We start from the raw sequence: 8,407 nt of genomic DNA, 5'->3' as shown, positions 1-8,407 counted from the left end.
TTGTTGTCTGACCACGGATGAGATTCAGTTACTAAGGCTGCTATTCTACAATTATTTATGAATTTTTCTATGCTGTACAAAATATAGTTAGTAAGGAATTTATTTTCAGCTCTTAGCTAGCATTTTTCCCTTCCCTCAGGACCCACTCTCAAACCCTATTCTTGAGCAAGATTTTTCTAAACTTACTGCACGGTGGAAGGGTAAGGAAGGCACAGTTGAAATTGAAAGAGAAGATTGATTTGGGTTTGCATTTCAAAAACCACGCATTTAGGAGTACCAGGAGGAAAAGGAAAATGTTTTCAGGTTCGGGGTTTGAAAAGGAGTTTCTGGAAATGCATAGAATGGAGTAGAAAAGATGAGCACTGGGACCAAAAATGCAGGACCCATTGTGAAAGCATTATCAGCATCTGGGCTCCACTTGAGCGGATGCTAAACCTGGCCTCTGCTCCAAAACCACGTCATCATTTATTCCTGTATTATAGTCATAGCTGTTTTGTTCATTTATTTGTTTTTAATATCACTGATTTATTCCTTCTGCTTATTTTTCACAGTCAGTCTTTCTGTATTGAGACAGTAAAATGCATCATTCTTTTCTTTCAATGTATTAGAATTTCAAGACACTCGTCTATTTTATTCAAGTTTTCAATGAACCAGAATTTGGTTTTGATAATTACCTCTTGGTTTTTGTTTATTTGCTTGCTTACTTTTTGCTTCTTTACTAGTTCCTTTCTCCTACTATTTTAGTGTTTCTTCTGGGTTTTCACAGCTTTGTGAGTTGAATGTTTAATATTTTTATGTTGATCCTTTAAAGAAATTCCTCTTTGGCTATAAATCTCCCTTTGACTGCTGCTATAGCTGCATATCACACATTTTGATATGTAGTAATTTATTGTCATTTTGTTATAAATATGTCATAGTTCTAATTTTTGTTTCCTCTTTAGCCCATAGTTTATTTAGAATCATGTTTTCTTGATTCTAAATGTAAAAGAATTGTTTAAATATATATATAGTCTCTTTCATAAGTTTTTAAAATTGTGGTAACATATATATTACATAAAATTTGCCATTTTAACCATTATTAAGTGTCCAGTATTTTTATTGTTGGTTTATAGTTTAAGGGTATTTTGTCCAGAGAATATGGTCTCTGTGAGATCCTTTAACTGGGTGATTTTTATATATGCTTCGTGTGTTTTAGAGGAAAAAATACATGTTCCCCATTTTTTAAGGGCATCTAAGTGGTCTTAAAATACAACTTGTAACTGCATCATTAAAAATGTTTATATATTTACTAATTTTTGTCTTATTGATCCATTGTTTCTGACACCTCCCCAACCAGTAAGTAAGCAATTTTATTAGTTTCCTCCTCATCTTTTCTATATTTCTTTTTTGCACACATAAGCAGATACACTTGTTTTTTTCTCTTCCCCTTTCCTTTACACAAAAGATAACATGCTATAATACTATTTTGTGCTTTGACATTTTCACTAAACAATATATCCTAGAAATTACTACATGTGAGTTTATAGAGCTCATCCTTATCATTTTAAACAGCTGCATAGTACTTTATTATGTCAGTGTATACCACAGTTTAGTCAACCTACCTTCAACGCCTGGGCAGGAAGGTTGTTTGAAATATCTTGCAATTACAAATAATACTTCAATGAATAGCTTTGTGCATATATATTTTCATATTTTTGGCAGTGTATCTTCAGGATAAATTTTAGAAATGGGGTTGTTTGATCAAAAAGTTATGTAATTTTGTTAGATATTGGTAAATTCCTCTCCATAAAGGATGTGCTATTTTTGCATTTCCTTCTACAGTGGATGAGAGTGACTGCTTCCTCTCAGCCTTGCCGACTGAGTGTGTGGTTGAGCTTTTTAGTTTTTGCCAACCTAGTAGGTGAGAAATATTGTTTCAGAATAGTTTTGATTCACATTTTTCTAATTATGAGTAAACTTGAATGTATTCTCATATGTTTGAGGGCCATTTCTATGAAAATTTTGTGAAGTATCAGTTCATGTCTTTTGCCCATTTTTCAGTTAAATGTTTGGACTTTTTTCTCAATAGATGATAGTTTTTAATATATTAGGGATATAAATTTAACATTTGATAAATATTGTTTATATTTGATAAATATTGTGTGTGTGTGTGTGTGTATAACATTTTGTTATTTGTCCTTTGACTTTGCTACTGGAGTTTTTGCCATGACAATGTTGTTTAATGCAGTAAAATGTATCATTCTTTCCTTTCAATGTATTAGAATTTAAGTCATAATTAGAAAGCCTTCCCCTATATATTGGTTATTGAGGAAGTCACCAAGGCTTTTTTCTAGTTTCATTTTTGCATTTATATTGGTGATCTATTTGAAGTTTAGTTTTATGCATGGTGTAAGACATAGATCTAATTTTTTTTTTCAAATGACTATCCAGTTGTCCCAGCACACTTTATCTGAAAGTCCATCTTTGCCCCAGCAATTTCAGATACTCTCTATATCCTCTAATATACATCTGTATTTGGGTCTATTTTGAACTTTTTATTCAATTCCATTGATCTGAGTATTCTTGCCCAGATATCTCATTTTTAAAATTACTGATCACCTTTTCTATAGAAAACCTTTTTATAGAGACCCATTGTAGTGTTTCACCCCCCGCCCCATGTCTCTTGCTTTTCAGTGTTTCTTATGTGTTTATTTTTTCATATGAACTTTGGTATTAATTTAATTACGTCTAGGAAAAAAGCTGGTTAGTATACTTGTTGGAGTCAGCGATGTGTAAATTAACTTGAGAATGATATTGAGATACCTTTTCTAAGAACAAGAAAGATCTTTTCACCTCTCTTTTTGGTCCTTTATGATTATCTTCATACAGGTTTTGCACATTTCTTAAGTTATTCTTAAACATTTTTTGCTATTGTAAATGGGGTTTTCTCTTCTATTATAACTCTTAAATTGTTATTATTTATATATATAACAGCTATTTATTTTAGCATGTTGACTTTACATCCTGTTACTTAGTTAAATTCTATTAACATCTCAGTTAGTTTTAACATTGATTTTTTTCAGCATTTTTAAGTATCTAACTACAAGCATTTGTTTCTTTTCCATTTCTTATGCCTCCAATTATTTTCCTTTATCTAATTACATCATCATGCTGTTAAATAATACTGAAAATGGAGGACTTCCTTCTTATTCCTAACCTTTATGGGAATGCTGATTTTCGGATTGAAGTATATATCTTTTATTATTTTTAAAAAGTATACATTTATGCATATTTTCTTGAGTGTTTTTATTAAAGTGGAATTTTGTCAAAGGAAAATTCAGGATCTGGGAATATTCATATGCTATTTTCTCCTTAGGCCTCCTAATATATATATGTATATATATATATCAAGAAGGCAAGGATGATGCAATGTTAACAAGTATATTAATATGATAAACTAGGTTTCCATATTAATAGATTTTTTTTAACATTGGGCCATCCTTACCTTCTTGCTATAGATCACACTTGGTCATGCTTATTGTTTTCTTAATGTGGTAATGGAGTCACAAAATTTTGCTACAGATTTTTGCACCAATATTCATAAGTGACATAGTATCATGATGTTTACCAGATTTAGGTATCAATGTTACATTCACTTCATTAAAAAAGTCTGGAAGCTTTCCTTCATTTTCTTTTCTTTTTTTTGACTGTCCTGCTTATTTATTTTGCAGCAGAATGCCCAACATAAAACATAATTGCAAATATCCAGCTGTGCAAAAGGAGATAGTACTTAAGTACAAATAGGAGATCTGATTTCTTTTTAAATAAATACTGAAACACAACTAAGGGTCCTACAAGTATTTGGACCGGGAGGGTTTTCTAGGATTGCCTTGCTGAGCTGCCACACCCACGGTCCCACAGCCATGGCCATGATTCCCCTCCCCACCCCCACAGTAATCAAAACATGGAATCAGCAGTGCCAATTGTCTGATGTGACACAATGATCCTCTTTCTAGAACTTTCCCTAGCCTTCTACAACTATCATCTGCATGGGTAAAAACAATAGGTCAATGGTCCAGAATGGTCCTCTTCTGCATGTACAGGGAAGTGCAGCTTCTTTAATGGATGACGTCATTAGCGGTTGGGGAGAAAGGAGGAGTTGGTGTCTTTTTCTTTTCATTTCTGTATGACTGTTAATCCCACACCCACACCCCGACTTCTTTCTTTTCCTTTTTTCTCTGTACCTCCTTTCCCACAAGTCCATAAGGTCGCTACCTTCAGTTTCAGTTGCATTCAAGCCGTGCAGCCCCCCTGTAGTGGGTGCTGTGAAATAAGTCCCAGACTTAAGTTCAAAATTTTAGCCCTTAGTGTACATTTGTTTTTTGGTGGCAATTTTTTATCTGTGTTTCAGCTGTGACTTACAATCTCCTCTCTCCCACCCTGAGCATCCATGGGCTTGCAGTGGCAGTAGGAACTCCAGTGATAACTCTGTTTGTATTGATGTTTTATTCTCTACTTATAGCTAACTTGAAGTTTCTGATATTCTCTGTCTCCTAGCTATGCTGGAGGCAAGGGTCATGAATGGCTCCTGTGTGCTCCCTTTTTATTTTATGGTTTTGGGAAGAACTTGTGGGGAAATATGGTTTGGAGTGGCCGCCATTCTCCTAGAGCCAGTCAAAACTTTCCAGTGTCTCTGTACTTCCTTCCCTCCTACTTCCACTCTTCTCTCTTTTTGGAACTCATGCTTATTGGATTCTGTCATCCTGCCTTAATTTTTTATTTATATGTATGTATTTTTCATTTATAATCTGTGGTGTAATTCCTCAGATAGATTTTGTAATCCATCTCTTCAACTGTTTCTAATCTAATATTTAACTTGTAGATTTTTACTGAATTATTCTAATATTTCTAGAATACTTTCAAAATCTGCTTGTTATTTATTCATATTTTCTCTTCCCTTATGGATTTGAATACTTTAGGCATACTACTTCAATTTTTTTCATGTTTTGCAATAATCTCTAATTCTCAAAGTACAGGTTGCACCTTTTGCTTTGTCTGCTTACTCTCTCTCTCATGGTAGTTCAGTTCCTTCTGTGGTTTGTGACCTTGGTCCATAACTCGTTTTTAGAAAAAAAGTACTTATGTTTGAGTCCCAAATACTCTGAGCAAGGAAGTGTCCCTATAGGACAGATCCACATTTGCTTTTACTGGCACCTTATGTATCTGGACAGTTTTGATATTAATTTCACAGTTTACAATCACCATACATTCGGGTGGTATGAATTCTATTCCCATAAACATTTTTTTTTTTTTTATTTACATGGGCAGGCACCAGGAATCGAACCCGGGTCTCCGGCACGGCAGGCGAGAACTCTGCCTGCTGAGCCACTATGGCCCACCCTCACAAACATTTTAAGCACAATCCTCGGAAGATTTTTAAACCCATATATTTAGGGATATAGCAAACCTTATTACACCCTGAACATAAGATGTAGTTCACTAGTTCCCACTTGTTTAAAGAGTTGGGTTTTGTATCATAGTTGTATGGACCTAAAAAAGGACCCCAAGCAGACAGGGGAAAACTTCCTACATTTGGGTTATGGTGGGGATCTCTTAATGAGGTTATAGCAGGAACTGTGTCTCAATATCATAAAAATTTTAATGTATATGATGGGAGGAAATAAATGCATTTCTGTAAGGAAAGATGGAAAATCTAGAGCAACAATATTGCCAAATATTGTGGTTGTTATTGTTGTTGAACCAGGGTCTCTTGCTTCATAGTTCCATTGATGTCTTCAGTTAAGGATATTGGTACTGAGACAATTTTGCTAGATATCGAAGGCATTGGTCCCATCTCCCAGAGCCACCATTGGCAGGAATAGAATAAGTACTTGTTAATCAGCCCAGCACTGTATTGCCGTAAGCAGTACAGATGGCCAGGTCTAGATGAAATGCAGAAATCACACATTGCTTCTATTCCTGTGTGTTCTTGTCTAGTAATCTGTAATTCTCCTGGCTGTAAGCTGTTCCTTCCTAGCAATGACATACCATTTCACTGGCCATTCTTGTTCATGAATACCAGCTGTTTAGCAGTGCCTGAAGGTATCAGAAGAAATATGTATAGATGTTTTTACCATATGGCTTGTTAAAAGCTGATTAAGCCCTTTCATGTATAGTTGGCGTTGGCCAGGCAAGCGTACACAAAGCGAAGTCCAGCAAAGAGAAAATAGGACCAAGCCTTCTACAAAAGAAGCCTTCTTTTCTTTTGATTGCTGTGACTTATGACTTTCTTTGTACCTGGGTATTTGGAATACCCAAAATACCTCAGGTTATGCCACTATTGTGAATTTCTAAACTGTATTCCGAAGATTACTCTGTATTACAAGCATTGACATCAAATGGAGGGGAACCAATAGCTCTTTTGATAAATGTGAAATATCTTGACACAAAGTTGTTTCAGGTTGAGCGTTATTTGCCTTATAATTCTTTATTGGAGATTCATATTCAACAATAAGGTTTTATTATAGATGTTTCTACTATGTGGGTTTATTCAATTTTCCAGCAAATATTAAGTACCCATTCTGGTCCTGGCACTGTGTTACATGCTGAAGACATAACGGAAAACAAGTCAGATGGGGTCCCTACCTGCACAGAACTTACACACTAGGGGAAAAATGTGGAATAGATCATCTGAGGCATACTGAATGTGCAGTAGAGGAAGAAAAGGGCATTATAACAGGTGGGACTAACCTAGTCTGTGGAGTCAGAGAAGAAGATACCCTGCAGGAAGAAATATTTAAACTGGAACTTAAAGGAAACAGAAGCACTGAAGGTAGGGAGAAGAAGAGTGGGAAGAAGAGATTCACTAGAAGAGAAAACATGGACATATGTAAAAGCCCCAAGTAGTAAAGGGAATATAAATTCAATAAAATAAGAAATGTCCAGCATGGCTGGAGCTGAGTGCATGAGAGACAATGAAACATGAGTCTGGACAGGTGGATGCTATTTCAGTCATGGTAAGCATTCTTGACTTTATGCTAAAGGCAATGGGAAGCAGTTGGAGCAGAGGAGTGACTTGTTCAGATACACATTTTCAAAAGATCACTCTGGGGGTGCTTGGATAATTACTGATGGGGAGGCAGAGTGGGTAAGGAGTTGGTGGTTTGGATGAGGTGGTAGCTGTGAGGATGGAGAGAAGGTGTGATCGCCCGAGGCATAGGAATGACAAATTGCATTGCATTTCCCAGGTACTTGTTTCTCAGTTCTGCCAAACATGCCCAACCCCCTACCACACACAGACTATTCTCACTGTGTTAAAAAGACAGTGCCTGGGTGGACAACCAAAGCTATAGGCTGAGCCCCCAGTCTTAGGATTTGTTCATATGAAACTTAACCCCACAAAGGATAGGTCAAGCCTACTTAAAATTAGGCATAAGAGTCACCCCCAAGAGAACCTCTTTTGTTGCTCAGATGTGGCCTCTCTCCAGCCAACACAGCAAGCAAACTCATCACCCTTCCCCTGTCTACATGGGACATGACTCCCAGGGGTGTCTACCTTCCTGGCAACGTGGGACAGAAATCCTAGAATGAGCTGAGACTCAGAATCAAGGGATTGAGAAAACCCCTAGAATGAGCTGAGACTCAGCATCAAGGGATTGAGAAAACCTTCTCAACGAAAACGGGAAGAGTGAAATGAGACAAAGTGTCAATGGCTGAGAGATTCCAGACAGAGTCCAGAGGTTATCCTAGAGGTTATTCTTATGCATTAAGTAGATATCACTTTGTTATTCAAGATGTAATGTAGAGGCTGGAGGGAACTGCCTGAAAATGTAGAGCTGTGTTCCAGTAGCCATGTTTCTTGATGATGATTGTTTAATGATATAGCATTCATAATGTGACTGTTGATTATGAAAACCTTGTGTCTGATACTCCTTTTATCTACCTTGTCAATAGATGAGTAGAACATATGGAATAAAAATAAATAAGAGGGGGAACAAATGTTAAAATAAATTTAGTTTGAAATGCTGGTGATCAATGAAAGGGAGGGGTAAGGGGTATGGTATGTATAAATTTTTTTTCTGTTTTCATTTTATTTCTTTTTCTGAATAGATGCAAATGTTCCAAGAAATGATCATGATGATGAATATGCAACTATGTGATGACATTGTGAATTACTGATTATATATGTGGAACAGAATGATCAAAATAGGAATGTTTGTGTTTGTTAGGTGTTTTTTGGCATTTAAAAAAATAAAATTAAATTAAATAAAATTTTTAAAAAAGACACTGCCAGTTATCAGAGTCATGGCTGCTGGTAATTAAGAGAGCTAGACCTCAGCTACAGCTGTCAGGGCAATGGAACTGAAGTGGATTGGCATGGGGTCTAAAGGAACAGGTTTCTATGACTTACTGTGGATGAGAATGAAAG

This window comes from Tamandua tetradactyla, chromosome 24, assembly GCF_023851605.1.
Source record: "Tamandua tetradactyla isolate mTamTet1 chromosome 24, mTamTet1.pri, whole genome shotgun sequence".
NCBI classification, from domain to species: domain Eukaryota; kingdom Metazoa; phylum Chordata; class Mammalia; order Pilosa; family Myrmecophagidae; genus Tamandua; species Tamandua tetradactyla.
This window is presented reverse-complemented; position numbering follows the sequence as displayed.